The following is an 18,430-nucleotide window of genomic DNA, read 5'->3' as shown; positions in this document are numbered from 1 at the left end:
GGCTGATGACCACCCTAATGCTGTTAGGTCTAACATATACATATACATATATTCACTGCAAAAAAACAAAGGTTACAGGGATGTTATTGTTAGGAAATAGAATTTGAAAAAATCATAGAAATTCAATTTAAAAAAACAAAGTTTACAGGGTGGTTATAGTTAGACTTACATTTTAAATGTACAAAACCATAGAAATAACCAGATGCAGTTACAGTTACCTCAAGTAACTATAACTCGTGCACTAGTGGCGCCAAAGATATATGTATATATAGATACATATACATATGCATATACATAAATACACACATACATGCAAGTACATATATATTTACACACACATATATATATATATAAATGTAAATATATACATATATATATAAATATATATATATTCACTTTAAAAAAACAAAGGTTACATGATCGTTATAATTAGGTTCTGAATTTACTCGCAAAAAAACATACAAATTTAGCAGTTTCAGTTAAAGTTACTTCAAAGAAGTACAACTCGCATCCTAAGGTAACTAAAACTCGCACACCTTTTTCCTTCAATAATTTAACTGCTTATGTTTCATTGATATTTTTATTGATGTCATAAAAGTTGTCAGTAGTACTGTATTATCTGGGGTAATTGGCAGTGCATGGTGAGGCTGCAAGTTATAGTTACTATAACATCCCTGTTACCTTTGGTTTTGAAATGGAATTTCTATGGGGTTTTTATTTCTATTTTCGAACTATAACCTCCTTGTAACCTTTGTTTTTTTCAGAGAATTTCTATCATTTCTTGATTGTAAAGATATTTTAATTACTATGGCTCTCATTACAACCTTGGCGGTAAATCCCGCTTTCCGCCGTCCAGAAGACTGCCAACATACCATTGCGGCAGCGGAATTCCGCTACAGGTATTACGACTCACAGCTCGGAATCCGCCACAATACGGACACCCACACAAGTCCACCACACCAAAGGTCAGTGATAAACTGGCGATACCAAAACCTACACCGTCACGCCAACAGAATACGCCCACACTATCATGACCCACGAATCAATGCAGCGGTCTTTCAACCGCGGTAAACCATTGGCGGTACACACCGCTGCGCTCAAAATAAACACACAGTTACAAAACACAACCACATTGGACAATTCAAAATACACACACCTGACACACATACACACACCACACCCACACACCCAATCCAATATAAAGCACACACCCACATCACGCTCAAACCCTTACAACCAAAATTCAGAAAGAAGGCCAGAGAGAGAGACTACCTAACACAACACCAGCATCCACAGACACACAACACCATCACTTATACAACATCCACGCACCTCAAACAACACACACCAACACATCCCCTCACACATCACAACAGACAGCACCTCACACATCACCCACACCACATCATGGCACCTCAAAGACACCCCAGGTTCTCTGAGGAGGAGCTCAGGGTCATGGTGGAGGAAATCGTCCGGGTAGAGCCACAGCTCTTCGGATCACAGGCGCAGCAGACATTCATTGCAAGGAAGATGGAGCTATGGCGGAGAATTGTTGACAAGGTCAACGCAGTGGGACAGCATCCAAGAACACGGGATGACATCAGGAAGAGGTGGAACGACCTACGGGGGAAGGTACATTACGTGGTATCCAGACACCAGATTGCTGTACAGAGGACTGGCGGTGAACCCCCTCCTCCTCCCCCACAACTAACAACATGGGAGGAGCAAGTCTTGGCGATAATGCATCCTGAGGGCCTCGCAGGAGTAGCAGGAGGACTGGACTCTGGTAAGTCATATCTTTACAACTATAGCCCCCCCACCCCAGGTGCATGCCATCACATACTCCCACCCTCACCCCCACACCCATCACCCCAACAACCCACAGATACTCCACTAACACAACCCACACATCCCAAAATCAAGCCCTGCATGTAACACCAATGCATGGACACCCATCCCCAAAGCATGTCCAGTAGAGAGACACACTCATGCCCCAAAATCACCAATCACACAATCACACAAGGGCCACAGCAATAATGCAAGCACAGGAGAAGAGGGTAACTCACCCATTACACAAGATGGCACACACAGATACTAACATTATGCATTCACTCCCCAACAGGACCCATGCTCAACGTCACCAGACAGGAGGTGCCAAACATATCCAGTCCCCCCACAGAAGAGGCCCACAGTGATGACAGCAGCTCTGCACGCCTGGATCAAGGTGACCAGCCCGGCCCATCAGGGACCTCGGCACAGTCGGTTCCCCTGACACAGTCACAAACCACCACTGAACATCCCCCCTCAGGAAACACAGCCTCAGCACCCACCCAGTGGGCCCATCCCTCTGTCCCCAGGACACGTCAAGCAGCAGTCTGTCCACCACTACAGGGAACCCAGGCAACCCCATTAACACACGACGATCAGGGACCTGATGTCAGTGGGCACACGGTTCAGGGGACAGAGGCCCAGGATAACAGGGAAGCTGGGAGGACTGCTGTGCGACAGGGGGAGGACAGGCCCAGGGAACCCACCCTCCACAAGGCACTCTCCAATATCATGGGAGCTTACCATCATTCCCAGGAGACCATGGGCACAGTACTGGCCAAGTTTCAGGAGACCCATCGGCTGCAGGAGGAACACTACCTGGGGATCAGGGAGGACTTGAAGTCCATCAGCACCACCCTGGTCACCATTGCAGTGGTGCTGGCAGACATTTTTAACACCAGGAGGGACGCAGTGTCACACCAGCGGGCCCCTGACACTAGCCTGGACGATGAACAGCCCTCCACCTCCGCCGGCGCTAGTGGACAGGAGGCACCGCCAAAGCACAAAGCAGCCCACTAGCACTCCACCCCCTGCAGAAGGAGAACCACCCCACAAAACAGTCTCTGAGATCCAGGAACAAGACAGAGAACATTGCCAAGACCCCCACCAGGAAATATGACTCTCCTGAATGTCACCCTTCTGTTTCACTATAGTACCCTGTCCACCTTGAACTGCCATTACTCCACTTCCTATGCCCCCTTAGACAATGTACCTGTGATACTAATAGACTGGACTCTGCCATGGACATTCCTCCACCATCACCCCAGCCCATTTCACACCCCCCTCCACATATTTGCACAGCAATAAACACACTTGAATCACAAAACAATCTAGAGTCTGTCTGTGCTTTCACTAATGTGTAATTGCAAAACCTCAAGAATATTACAATGTCAATGTACTTGTTCACATACAAATGTAACACAGCTCTAGGTCAGCAGTAAACATAGCAGAGGGCACAAAGTGGGACCCAGATCTGTGAAATGGAAAGGCAAAGTAACAAGTCAGGGTCCATACACTGAGTGAAAATGACAGACTTATGCTAGCTCCAACAATAGTGTGAGATGTGGGAAGCAGTTACATCTTCTTACCTGTGTCTCACTGGAAGTATTGCATGATGATGTTGTTTCAGTTGTCAACATCTTCTTCTTCTGCCTCCTCTTCTTCACTGTCCGTAGCCATGACAGGTTGGGGTAACCAGAGTCACCTGCAAATGTCGAGGGACAACTGTTAGACACACACTAACCGTCAGGGACAACCCCATACCCAGACACCTATGTCCACTGTGTTGGGACCTTGGCCTCACCTATTAGCCACACACTGTGCCTCAGGAGTTGCCCCATCACATAAGAGATGCTGCCATTCCTCACAATGTAAGCATCATGCACAGAGCCAGGATACTTGGCATTCACATGGGAGATGTACTGGTCTGCCAAACACACCATCTGCACATTCATCGAATGGAACTTTTCCGGTTTCTGTACACCTGTTCATTCCTGCGGGGGAGGACAAATGCCACATGTGTACAATCAATGGCACCAATGATGTTGCGGATATGTCCCAGGGCATAGAAGTCACCTTTCACTGTGGGCAAATCTTCCACCTGAGGGAAAGCAATGTAGCTGGCCATGTGTTTCAGCAGGGCAGATAACACTCTGGACAACACGTTAGAGAACATTGGCTGGGACATCCCTGATGCCATGGCTACTGTTGTTTGAAAAGACCCACTGCCCAGCAAATGGAGTACAGACAGGACCTGCACTAGAGGGGGGATTCCTGTGGGATGGCGGATAGCTGACATCAGGCCCGGCTCCAACTGGGCACAGAGTTCCTGGATTGTTGCACGATCAAGTCTGTATGTGATTATGATGCGTCTCTCTTCCATTGTCGACAGGTCCACCAGCGGTCTTTACACCGGAGAATATCGCCATCTTATCACCTGCCCCAGCAGACGTGCCCTATGGAGGAGAACAGCGTGCTAAAACGTAGAGAAATCGCAATGTGCAGGTATCTGTCTGTATTCCAGGCCTAGATAGGTGTGACGCAATTTTTTTCCATCCCATGTGGCCCCCCTGAAATGGCGGCTGCCTGACCTGTAAGGTGGGACAAGGGGAAATGAGGTAACTGCGCTGGCGTTCTACACCGTCGCGGTGGGCGGTCGAAAACCGCGGTGCAATTCACCATTGGTTAACATTGGGCCCTAAGGGTCACAGGAGCCAATGATGATGTACGCCGGTGGTTACGTTACGCACCGCCACCGACGTGGCCGCCATTTTCTTACTGTTCATTCACTTGATACCTGACCTTCAACAGAGGAGGACCTACACTGCAAGTGCTGCTGTGAGCTGTGTCTGGAAGCGACTATGGCTACAGTGTCTGGGGAAAGGGCCCCAGCCTTCACTTCGGAGGAGTTGGAGAAACTGGTGGATGGGGTCCTCCCCCAGTACACGCAACTGTATGGTCCTCCAGACAAACAGGTGAGTACACTGTGAGCATGATGGAAGGGACATGAATGTATGGAGTGGGGTGTTTGGAATATACAAGGGGTGGTGGGCTGAGGCCAGCATGTGAGGATGGTCAGTGCATGTTTTTCTGGGCCAGGGTGGGAAGTTGTGCCAATGAGTAAGAAGAACCAGACGGGGGAGTAAAATCCATTGTTACTTCCCTTTTCCTCTAAGTCAGCGCCTACCAGAAAAAGGGTATTTGGCGTGCCATCACCAAGGACGTCCGGACCCTGGGGGTCTACCACAGACAGAGCACCCACTGCCTTAAAAGATGGGAGGACCTGCGACGCTGGAGCACGAAGATGGCGGAGGCCAAGCTGGGGATGGCCTCCCAACGTGGAAGGGGTGCCCGTCGCACCATGACCCCCTTGATGTACCGGATCCTGGCGGTGGCCTATCCGGAGTTGGATGGGCACTTGAGGGCATCACAGCAGCCACCAGGGGGTGAGTACACTCTAATTCAGCTGACTCTGCACGCTTTGCGAGGTGTCTGGGTGGTTGAAGTGGACTGTGGTCCCCCTAGGCCAGGGCGAACTTATTAGGCTAGGTCCCTTGTTAGGCAGGCTAGGTGGCACCCCAACCCCACTACTAGTAATAGCCATCTACACCTAGTCAGACTCCTGTGACTTCCAGGTGTGCAGCAAATGGGCTGAGGCATGTGAATTAGCTAGGAACTGTTAGTGCATGGCTTAGTGCATAGGGCTGCTCCCTGTGTGTTGTGTCCTCCAACGGTAGTGGTGTTGCATGCACTGAACATGTGTATCTTCTGTCTCCCCCCCTTTTCGTTTTGTCTCCCTGTTCTTGCATGCAATAGCATCATCTGGCGGAGGAGCAGTGACACCAGAGCAGGAGGGAGCTGCAAGCCACTTGGCCCTGGAGGGTGGAGCAACGGAGTCTGAAGCCACCAGTGGGATGGAGGGCGAGGGGAGCTCCACAACGGGGACAGGAGCATATACCAGCAACAGCGACTCCTCCTCTGATGGAAGCTACCTTGCGGTGGCTGCCACCTCTGTGCTCACCGCATCAACAGGTACAGCCACCACCTCCACTACCAGCACCGCCCTCCCAGCAGCCCCTCAGTGTGTGTCCTGTGCCCTCTCACCCAGACGCCCTATCTCCTTCGCCCCAGGCACCTCGGCCCTGCCCCAGTCAGCCCTGCTGCCCTCAGTGAGGAAACTATTGACCTCCTGAGATCTCTCACTGTTGGGCAATCAACCATTTTGAATGCCATCCAGGGTGTTGAGAGGCATTTGCAGCAAACAAATGCATACCTGGAGGGCATTCATTCTGGCCAGGCGGCCCAACAGAGAGCATTTCAGGCTATGGCCTCAGCACTGATGGCAACCATTGTCCCTGTGTCCAGCCTCCCCCTCCAACAAGCACAGTGGACCTTGCCCAGCTTCCATGAGGCATGACTCTCATCACTGTTTGCACCTGCAGGTGGAAGATGAAGCCGCAGCAGGGTGGGGTATGTCTCTCCCTCCATGGCGTATCATGCTGCCTGTGCCTAGGCAATCTCGTGGCACACACACCCAGGTGAGGGAATGGGACCTGCCACACTGCATGTGGAACACTCTGGGCACAAGGCCCCCTACAGAACCAGTGGAGATTCACATCCAGTACCTCAGTCCTTGTCAGGATGAAGCACTCTGGGCACAAGGACCCCTCCAGAACCAGTGGAGAAAGGCATCCACTACCTCAGTCCTTGGCAGGATGAAGCACTCTGGGCACAAGGCCCCCTCCAGAACCAGTGGAGACTGTTATCCACTTGAGAGACTGTGGCTTTGCACTCCCCAGGATAAAGCAGTGGGCAAACCACCCACTGTAAAGACTTGTGAGACTGTGGCTTTGCACTCCCCAGGATAAAGCAGTGGGCAAACCACCCACTGGAAAGACTTGAGAGACTGTGGATTTGCACTCCCCAGGATACAGCAATGGGCATGGAGCCCCCTCGAGGAGCAGTATCGTCGTGCGTTCATCCGGCTGAGGTGCCCCCCTCTCCTTCCCCCTGAAGTGCCTGTTTATTTTTGATCTGATGCCCCTGCAGTGTTCTCTCCATTTCGAGTCAGGTATCTTTTGTGGGCTTCGCCCATGCATTTTGGGACCACTGGTCCATGGACAATGATTGGTACACTATCCGGACTTGTGTAGTTGGTGTACATATTTGTATATACTGATTTTTGAACTTTCACTATCTGATTTTTCATGATTACAATTGTTACAATCATTTAATTTTGTCCTAGCGTTCTTCCAGGGGCTAGGGGGGTATATTTGTAATGTGGCTGCATGTATTGGTGTGTATGGTGTTGTGGGAGAGGGTGGGGGTGGGGGTATTGCGTGTTGCTTGTGTGTGTCACTCTCTTTTCCCTCCCCCTCCCCTGTGTTATAGGTGCAGTACTCACTGTGGTCATTGATGGTGTCTGTCCTGCTCCTGATACAGCAGGAGGAAGGCCAGCATGGGCAGTACGTGCAACTCGGGCTCCATGGCGTCCTGGTTCTTCGTTGGGTGTCGAGAGGTGAGTGGTTTCCCTTCTGTGTACTGTTTACACGTGCTTTTGATAGTGTTGGTTCCGCCCCGGAAAAGGTGGTGGATAGGGCTCTTGTAATACAGTGGGTGGTACTTTGTCCTCCGCCTGTCTGTTGGCGGTTGCCCCTGCAGTGTTTGTTTCTACCGCCGTGGCGGTCGGAGTGTTAAAGTGGCTGTCTATGTTGGCGGTTTCCGCCATAGTCATGATTCCATTTTTTTTTCGCCAGCCTGTTGGTGGTATTAGCGCTGCTTTAACACTGACCACTAGGGTTGTAATGAGGGCCTATATGTTAATCCTACCACTGCTGCGCAGGGGGGAGGGGATTTGGCCAAAACCACTCAACCCTGTTCCATGGGGGGTTTGCTGCAAGGCCTGTGTTTTTGGGTGTAAGATGCTATCTCTGGGTGTGAGAAGGGTGTGAGAGTGTCTGTCTAGGTGTACGTGTGGGTGTGAGAGGGCCTATGTGGGTGTCAGAGTCGGTGTGAAAGTGTCTGTCTGAATGTGAGAGTAGGTGTGACAGGGTGTGTCGGGGTGGAGATTGGGTGTGAGAGTGTCTCTGTGAGTGGGTGTGTGAGTGTCGGTGTGGGTCTGTCAGTGGGTGTGTGAGAGCCTGAGTGGGTCTGTGAGTGACTGCATGTGTCTGAGTGTGTCTGTGAGTGGGTGTGTCTCTGAGTGGGTCTGTGAGTAAGTGCTTGAGTCCCTGAGTGGGTCTGTGAGTGGATGAGTGAGTGGCTAAGTGGATCTGTGAGTGGGCGCATGAATGTCTCAGTAGATCTGTGAGTAGGTACATGAGTCTCTGAGTGCATCTGTAAGTTAGTGCATGAGTAGTCTGAGTGGGTGTGTGTGAGTGCATGAGTCTCTGACTTGGTGTGTGAGGCCAAATGGGACTATGAGAGGGTACATGAATGTCTAAGACGGTCTGTGAGTAGGTGTGTGAATGTCTGAGTGGATCTGCGAGAGGGCGCAAAAGTGTCTAAGTGGGTCTGTGAGTGATTGCATGAGTGACGGAGTGGGTCTGTGAGTGGGTGGTTGGGTCTGTGAGTGTGTGTGTGAGTGTCTGTGTGGGTGTGGCAGTAGCTGTGTGGGTGATTCGGCCACAAAGGAATCCCACATACCTTTTCATCCAACAAGAGTCCACAGTTCTGCAAAAAATATCTACCCAAGTGGAGTTCTTTCTGCCTTCTTGGGCAAATGTCCAGTATGCAGCATACACTCCAGCTGCGTAATGGAGCACAAGGAAATGTCACCAGTGACCTTGTGTGCATTTTGGCAATATGATTGTTCCTGGTGCGTCTTTATCTAGAAATATGTGATAACATGAATCCTCCTATAGAGAGGCCAAAGGGACTACAAAGATGTAAATCTCCATCAAACCAGGGTTCTTCCTGTTATTTATATGATGCAAGTGCTTTTTTGTTTTGTGAAGATGTCCTCATATCCCTCTGCATCAAAATCAAAATCACTTGCAAATACACTGGGAGTCCCTTTGGTAAGCAGTCCATCATCCTTTTAAAAGGTGGGAAGACCTTTGCATACTACAAAGGTGAACGGTGTGGGGCCAAGCGGGTGGAGCTTCCAGGTGATTTGCACAGTTGCATACTCCTAGCAACTTAAAGGGAGATTCATGGATCCTGCTCTCACCAGAAGACATGAAAGAACCCACTTGTTACAGTCACAAACAGATTGCACTCCAATAGATCAAAGACTCATTCACCTCCACAAAGGATTTCAGATCATTTTTCAATATGGACTCACCAAGTAAACAGACTTGATTTGCCTTTGCCAAGCCCAGGAGTTAGGATCATTTATCCATTCCAGAAGTGCAGCTTAAGCCGGGGCACCCGCTACCTTTATATTTGTAAGTGCTTCCTACTGAGTTTACATTTCTGTGAAATGAACATAATGGCCAGAACAGAAGCTCACCTTCTTGTTTATCCAGCAAGAGTCACCGGTTTTGCATAAAATGTCTACCCAACTGAAGTACTTTAATGTGGTTAGTAAGTAAATGCTACCTCATTGGGTAAATGTCTTAGCTATATGATTTAAGTGCTTCTTTATTTGGAGGGGATGTCCTCATATTCCTTGACATCAAGAATGTGATACCAAATTTGGCTAGAAATGCACTGTGGGGCCCTTTGGTAAGCGCTCCATCTTCCCGACAAAAGTCGGGAAGAACTTTGCATACTACTAGGATGGACAGTGCAGGGCAATTCAATGGGGGAGGAAGGCCATGCAGCCCCTCTCCCCTGGCTGATTTCGGCTCTGGTGACACCATCCCCCGGGGCCTACCCATTTCACCTATGACCCTTTGGCACCCACTGTACAGGATAGGGACTATAGGGAGAGCCTCAAGCCTCCTGCGTTCCCAGTTGGCTCCCTGCCTCCTGTGTGAGCCAGTTCTTTCTGTGCCTGCACCACTGAATTTACTGGCACAAAATCTTACAAATTCAGCAGTTATAGTTATAGTTATTTTCAAGTAACTATAACTCCCGCCCTAAGGTAACTATAGCTCGTGCCCCAGCCATCTGCAGTTTTTGCTTCATTAATTTGACAGCTAATGCTTCACTTAAATTTCTAATAACGTTATAGAAGTTGTCATGAGTGCTGAAATACCTGGAGTAATTACCAGTGCATAACAAGGGCATAGGTTATAGTTTCCTTAGGGCGAGAGTTATAGCTATGTGAAATAACTGTTGAATTTCTAAGGTTTTGTACAAGTACAAGTAAATGGATGGGGCGAGAGTTATAGTTACCTTAGGGCACCAGTTATAGTTGCTTGAGAGAACTCTAACTGTAACTGTTGAATTTCTTTGGTTTGGTACGTTTAAAATGTGAGCCTAACTATAAAGTCCCTGTAACTTTTGTTTTTAACTGAAAATATATATATATATATCTACATTCCGAATATAAAACACCACTAAATTTGTAATGCATAGACACAACAAAAAATTGACACTGAAGACTCTTATAAGCATTTAAAATGTAAGCATAGTGAGTAGTAACCTAGAAACATCCTAGAAATCAAAATCCTTTCTACATTATCTTGATCCAAACATATGTTTATGACACAAAGGCATCTTAAAAATCAGATCCCAACTGCCTTCTGGTTCGCTGAGCACAGTAAGGCAAAACACAATACAAGGGTAAGTGTCAGATTTCAAAACTTTTGGGGCAGACAGATAGTGCCAGACGCCAAAGTAGACATAGACCCTCCTTATAACATTGGCGGTATATATACGTCCTACCGCCACGGTGACGGCCACCAGCAGACGGTCACCGCGGCTACCAGCCATCAGCCGTATTATGACCGCTCCTGATTTCTGCCAGAAGGATGGCGGAAATCTGGCTGTGGCCATGCCAGGGTGTATGGCGGTAAGGTGGCGCAGCTGCCAGCAGCAGTGCCACACCAGTAGACCATATCATGACCCATGATACAGCCTGGCGGTGTTCTGCTGGCAGCAGTAGCCCGTCCCGTCTTCTGCCAGAGGACCCCCTGGATCCAGGTAAGTCTGGTGCTCCGACAGGGGAGGGAGGTGGTGGGTGTTGTGTGTGTGTGGGGGGGTGGGGGAGTATATCAGTATGTGCGTGAATGCGGGTGTGTGATGCGTGTTGTCTGTGTGTGCATGTATGGATGTGTGAGTGTGTGTATGTTGTGTTGTGTGCATGCATGTGTGCATTTAGGTATGTCAGTGTGTGTGGATGTATTTGTGAATGGATGCATGCATGTGTGGATGAATGTGGGTATGAGTGTGTGCATGCGTGTGTTCGTTGGTGAGTGAAGGTGCGTGTATGTTGTGGGGGGTCTGGAATGGGATGGGGGTGGAGGGAAACCTGGAGAGGGGGAGGGGAGACCCCTATCAGTGACAGTGAAGAAATTCCCTGTCACTGATAGTGCCTACTGACATGGTTTACGTGGTGGTAAGGAAGCAACGAAAACAATGGCGGTAGGGGGGTCATAATCCCAGAGGCGGGCTAGTGACGGCCGCCTGGCTAAAGACTGTAGTCTCCATCCAGCGGTCATTACTGCCGTGGTGGACAGTGTGGTACATTGGCGGTTTGGCTTGAGCCAAACCGCCAATGTCATAATATGGAGAAAAGTACAGTCAGCCGGTGGTTGGCAGTACTTTTCTCCATTTTACCGCTGTCCGCTAGGGTCATAATTAGGGTCATAATGTACAAACTACTTCCTTCTCTCTAAATTGTATGCTGGACAAAAGAATGACACATAGGCCCTCATTACAACCCCAGCGGCTGGTGGTAACTACCGCCAAATTATGACCGTGGGGAAAGATCTCTGATAGACAGCCAATGTACCACAACGACCGCCAGGGCGGAAACAATAGCCACCACAGAGGTAGCCGCCTACAGCCAGGAGGAAGTCAATGTTCCGTCCACAATTATAAGCCACTGCAATCCGCCACCTTTTCCGGGGCGATACCAACGACATCAAAAGCCTGTCGGAAACAGTGCACAGAAGTGAAAGGACTCACCATTGGGGACACAGGGAACAACCACACCGCCATGGAGACCAAACTGCATGTCTTCCCCATGATCTTCTACGCGCTGCTCCACCACGAACACCAATGCCGGCAAAGACGACAACGGTGAGTACAGCCACCTAGCACACGAGGGAGGGGGAGGAAAACGACAGTGACACACACAAGCACAACACCCCCCCACACACCATACACACAAGGAGCTGCATTACTAAAACATGTTTACCCCGTAACTCAGATGAATAATGAAAGGAACAAATGATTGCGAAAAAGGGAATGTAATGAGAGCAACACTTCAAGGAAAATAAGTTAGGCAAGATAATTGATATATACATATGTACAGAAAAAGGGACACAGCCCAGTCCACAATGTTCGTAGGCCACATGGCCACCGGCCAAAGTCCAAGGCAACACATCTCACCTGCATCCACACGGAGAAAAAACTGTAGGGGCATCAGTTGATAGATAGGCAGTCACCTCAAGGGGACGGGGGGCACCTCAGCTGGGAGATGGAACAACACCTCTGTTTCTGGAGGGGGCAACATGCCCTGTGCTTGGTCCTGGGGAGTGCAAGGCCACAGTCTCTCAGGTGGGTGACTTGCCCACTTGCTCTGGAGGGGGCAATATGCCCTGTGCTTGGCCCTGGGGAATGCAAGGCCACAGTCTCTCAGGTGGGTGACTTACCCACTGGTTCTAGAGGGGGCATCGTGCCCTGTGCTCTTGATCCTGGGGAGCCTTGGGCATGTGGGTATCTTACCTACTAGTTCTGGAGGGGGCCTTGTGCCCTGTGCTCTTGATCCTGGTGAGTCTTGGGTATGTGGGTGTCTTACCCACTGGTTCTGGAGGGGGCCTCGTGCCCTGTGCTCTTGATGCTGGGGAGTCTTGGGCATGTGGTTATCTTATCCACTGGTTCTGGAGGGGGCCTCGTGCTCTGCGAGTCATTGGTATGTGGGTGTCTTACCCACTGGTTCTGGAGGGGAAATCGTGCCCTGTGCTGTTGATCCTGGGGAGTGAAAGTTCACAATCACTCAGGTGGTTGTCATACCCACTGGATTTGCAGGGGGCAGGTCGCACAGCAGCCCCTGGAGGCAGGATTACATACCGTCCACCGGAGGTGATGGCTGCTCAGTGGAGGTGGTGGTGCTGCTGGTGGGGGGAGGCTCCTCCCCATCCCCTGCAACCTCGGACGGCTGTCAGTGGTGGTGGTGCTGTTGGGGGGAGCACCTGCCCATCCCCAGCAACCTTGGGCAGCTACACAGCCATGGTTGGTGGTGGGGCTATGACACAGTTCCTACCCCAGGCCCCTTGCACTTCCTGCCTGCTGGCTGCTGGAGCAGGCTCCTTTTTCCTTCTTAGCAGCTTCTGCAGGCTCCTTTGTCTTCCTGACAGCTGAGGCAGGTTCCTTTTGCTTTTTAGCAGCTGCTGCAGGTTCCTTTGTCTTCTTGTGCAGCTGGGGCAGGCTCCTTTCCCTTCTTGCCTGCTGGGGCAGGATCCTTGCTCTTTCTGACAGCTGGGGCAGGCTCCTTTTCCTTGAGGCTGCTTGATGCAGGCTCCTTCACATTCAGGACATGTGGCCTGGATCCTTTCCCACCACGAGTGGGTGTGGTGATGACTGGTCCCGTGGACTGGCTGGCTGAGGTGCTTGGCTGGGTCCTTCCTACCCTGCCCATATGTGCAGGACGGGGAGGGGTAGGGAAGAGGTCAGTGGTGGATAGGAAAGGTTTTTTAGGGACATCGGGCGGGAAGAGGGAGAAGGAATAGGAGTGGAGGAAGAGGGAGTGGTTGTTGGAGGTATCAATCTGCGGTGTTTAGGTGCAGATGCATGGGTAGGATGCTGTTGTGAGGTGGATGGCTATTGGGTATCTGAGAGCTTGCATTTGTGTACCTTAGGAGGAGGGGACAGGCACAGTGGGCAAGGACATAGGGGACGTGTGCATGGCTGTTGTGGAGGTGTCTGCCAGTGAGGTGTGTGTTCTGCTTGGTGTGGTGATGATGCTGGTAGTGGATGATGATGTAGTGCATGCAGGTTTGAGTGTAGACGGAACTGGAAGGGAGGTGGAGGAGGAGGAGGAGGGGAGACAGTGGAAATAGTGGATGTTGGTGTGTCTGCATCTGGATGGTGTTTGTGTGAGTGCCTGTGGGATGAAGTGTGGTGCTTGTGTTTGCCTGTACCACTCCTGTGTGTTGTATTGTGTGCATGCTCGTCTGCCTGGGTGCTTGGGATGGGTTGAGGAGAATGGGACTGGGAAGAGGAAGTTGGAGGGGGGAGGGTGGAAACAGGGACAATGGCTGCAATCAGAGAGGACGCCAGAGCCTGGATCGATCCCTGTTGGGCTGCCAACCCAGTGTGAATGCCCTCCAGGAATGCATTAGTCTGTTGCATCTGGCCTGCCAGGCCCTGGATGGCATTCACAATGGTTGACTTCCCTACAGTGGTCGAAATCAGGAGGCCAATATCATCCTCACTCAGGGCAGCAGGGCTCACTGGGGCAGAGCCTGAGGTGTCTGAGGCGAAGGAGATGCCCACCCTCCGGAGTGAGCCGGCATGGGCAACTCGATGAGGGGTTGCTGGGAGGGCGGTGCTGGTATGGGGTGGCAACTGTACCTGTGGCTGGGGTGGTCACAGAGGTGTCCGCCACCACCAGGGAGCTTCCATCGGAGGATGTATCTGTGTCAGAACTGTCCTCTCCAGTCTCTGCTGTGGTGCTCTCTACGCCCTCCGTCCCAATGGTGCCCTCACTGTCAGTGGACTCTGCCTCCTGGGTCCTATGGGATGCAGCTCCCTCTGTCTCCGGTGCCTCTGCTCCTCCGCCAGATGGTGCTAATGTAAATAAGGACAGGGTGACAATACAAAAAGGGCGGAAAGAGACAAAGGATACACTTGGTCAGTGGCTGCACCAACACCACTGTTGGTGTGCACAGCACCCCCACACACAGGGAACAGCCCTACGCAATATGCCATAGCACTACCAGAGAAATAGTTAGCAGCAAAGGCATGGGGAGGGCCACACACTGACAAATGCAGCAAACCTGTGACCCACGTGGCCCTGACCAGTAGTGGATTCCTACGAGCTAGGTTGCAAGATTTTCCCCTCTGAGCCATAGCCACCAGGGAACCTATGCTGCAATGTCAGGCCTGGCCTAGGGGCACCCACTGACACACATCCCCCACCCGGATACCACCCTACCATGCGTAAATTGTAATGATGGGCACTGTAACTCACCCCTTTGTGGCTACTGTGATGACCTTAAGCGCCCATCCAGCTCTGGATAGGCCACCACCGGTATGCAGGCCATCAGGGGGGTCAGGGTTCGACAAGCACCCCTTCCTTGTTTGGAAGCCATCCCCAGCTTGGCCTCCTCCATCTTCCATGCCCAGCGTTTCAGGTCCTCCCACCATTTCCGACAGTGGGTGCTCTGCCTGCCGTAGACCCCCAGAGTCCGCACATCCTTGGCAATGGCACGCCTTGTACCCTTTTTTTGATGGGTACTGACCTGCAGAGGCCATACACAAAGGAAAATGGAATTAGTCAAACAGTCCTGCATGTTACTTTTACGGCCCACCATGCCCCTTCACATCACCATTTACACACACATGCCACAAAAATAGGGCCCAATGTTAACCAATGAGGAGTTGCACTGTGGTTCCCGACCGCTTCCTGCAACGGAGCACAACGTCAGTGGAAATACCTCACTTCCTCCTGTCCCTCCACACAGGACAGGCGGATGCCATTTCAGGGGGCGTGCCGGCCCTGGAAACTTGCTGCATCACTTCTGAAATTAGGACATACTGGACAAATCACACTTACATGTAATGGGACATATCCCCAACATAATTGGGGTGATTGGTGGAACACATATTGCATTTGTCCCCCGTCAGAATGAACAGGTGTTCAGAAATCATAAGAGCTTCCACTCTATGAATGTACAGATGGTGTGCTTGGCGGACCAGTTCATCTCCCACGTCATTGTATAGTAACCTGGGTCAGTGCATGATGCCTTTGGAGGCTGGAGATGCCCGTGTGCCAGTAGTGGGCCCTGTGGACAGTGAGGATGAGGAGGCAGAGGATAAGGATGAGGAAAACAGAACATCAGTGATCAGACAATACTTCCAATGACACACAGGTAAAGCAGTGTTACTTCACATTTCATTTATATTTGTTTGCATTTTTGTGGCCCTGGCATGCTGGTATTTCCCACTTCTATGCCCACTTACTGTACCCTCTGGCAATTCATTTTGCATATGTTGGTGACCTGTCATACATTCCTGATGTGATCACTGCAGCCAGCTACAGGTCATTAATCTATTCTCATTTTCTGTACAGTTGAATTGCAATGTTTGCACCTGTTTCAATTAATACATTATTGAAAATATGACATACCCCAGACTTCTTTTTTTTCCAAGGGTGTTTTTTGAAGTGCTAAAATATAGAGGGGCAAGTGCAATGGGCTGGGGTGATAATGGAGGAAAGTCCAGGGTATTGTTCCAGTCATAGGAAGGGGAGCAATGGCAGTTCAAGGTGGTCAGGATGGCAGAGTGGGACACAAGGGTGACAATCAGGAGAGTCTCATTTCCTGGCGGGGGTCTTGGCAATTGTCTCTGGCTTCTGTCTGGATCGCAGGGAACGTTTGCGGGGTGGTTCTCCTTCTGCAGGGGGAGGGGTGCTGGTGGCCTGTGTGTCCTGTGGCGGGGTCTCCTGGCCACTAGCTGAGGTGGAAGGCTGTTCAGATGTCTGGCTAGTGACAGGGGCCCGCTGTTGTGTGACTGCCTTCCTCATTATACTGGCTATGTCTGCCAGCACCCCTGCTATGGAGATTAGGGTATTGTTGATGGCCTGCAAGTCCTCCCTGATCCCCTGGTACTGTCTCTGTCTCCATGATGTCACAAAAATCTTCATAATTAATCAGCACATTTTGCAAACTAATGGGGGCTTTAGATGATAACAAAGTAGCATCTGCAAAAAGCACAGCCAGTTTGGGTAGGTAATTTTATTCAGGAGAATCATGTGTGCAACTCAAAATAGTCTTGACAGCATTGTTCATGTAAGGGGAGAAAAGGGTTAGGGCCAAAATGCATGCCTGTCTCACCCCTCTGCACACAGGGATGTGCTCTGAAAGCTCTTCCTGTTTTCCCAAGCAAACCTGTACATAATTGTTCTCGCACAGTAAGACTATAATTGACAATAATGTTGGCATGCCCATGGACATGAGGTGGTCCTACAAGTCCATGAGTGCAACTTATAACTTATCTTTCCTTAAGTTAATGTATTTCTTTTTGATAAACCACAATAAACCCCCCTTTTTAGCTATCCATTGCTTAAGTTGTTTGAAACGCAGGCCCTCATTATAACATTGGCTGTCTTTTCCGAAGACAGCCATGGTGACAGTCACCAACAGACCACCAAGGAGGCGGTAATCCGCCCACCAGATTATGACACACAAACAGAAAACTGACAGAAAGCAGCCACAACAACAATTCCGCCAAACCCAATGGAGGCAAAAAACTGTCAGACCCACCACCCTCCCAACTACGCCTACAACACATCGCCCTCCAAATTATGTACCATGAATCATCACAGCGACACTAAGCGGTGGTCAGCTATTGGTGGTGCGGACCACCGCGGTCGATTTGGCCACTCCACACCAACAGATTCAACCTTGGCCAGATTGAAAAACCCATTCCTGACACATATACACACACCGTACACACCCACCAACAACAACCACCTATACACCCGTCACGCATCACACACCACACACCGTACCTCAACACTTAACACCATCTGCACAACACACACACTACACAATTGGCATGTCCCCACAAAAGAACCCTCATTTCAATGATGAGGAGTTGCGGGTGATCGTGGAAGAAATCACCAGGGTAGAACCACAGCTGTTCAGTGCACAGGTCCAGCAGCTATCCATTGCCAGGAAGATGGAGCTATGGCAGAGGATCGTGGACAGGGTAAACTCTGTGGGAACCTACCCACGCACAAGGGACAACATAAGAAAGAGGTGGAACGACCTACGGTGGAAGGTGCAGGCAGTGGCCTCCAGGCACCACATTGCCATCATGAAGATTGCGGTGGACCCCCACCACCTCCCCCACAGTTGACAGCATGGGAGAAGAAAGTCTTGGCTATCCTGCATCCAGAGGACCTCACTGTAATCGCTGGAGGGCAGGACACAGGTTTGTCACCATTTCTACCTCAAATACCACTGATACCTGCATGGCATGTCATCCCCTTACCCTAACTACCTTTACCCCACTCAATCCCACACAGAGAACCACCCCCATAATCATCCTCTACTGTGTACCCCTACATACTCTACCCACTGCAAGCACACCCTTCCCAGCTATGCATGCACACACAGCAGTAATGCATGGGCACCATGTAGCACTACCAGTCCCACAATCCATCACCATACACAAACCAAAGGTGGAAGGGCAACACCCATTGCATAAGGAAAGCCAGAAATGCTCAATATGTAACTGACAATGACCGTAACAAATATTTTACATGTCCACAGGTACCCCAGCCAATGTCAGTGGCGAGCATGTGCAACAGCAACCCAGT

This window comes from Pleurodeles waltl, chromosome 1_2 (assembly GCF_031143425.1).
Source record: "Pleurodeles waltl isolate 20211129_DDA chromosome 1_2, aPleWal1.hap1.20221129, whole genome shotgun sequence".
Lineage (NCBI taxonomy): Eukaryota > Metazoa > Chordata > Amphibia > Caudata > Salamandridae > Pleurodeles > Pleurodeles waltl.
This window is presented reverse-complemented; position numbering follows the sequence as displayed.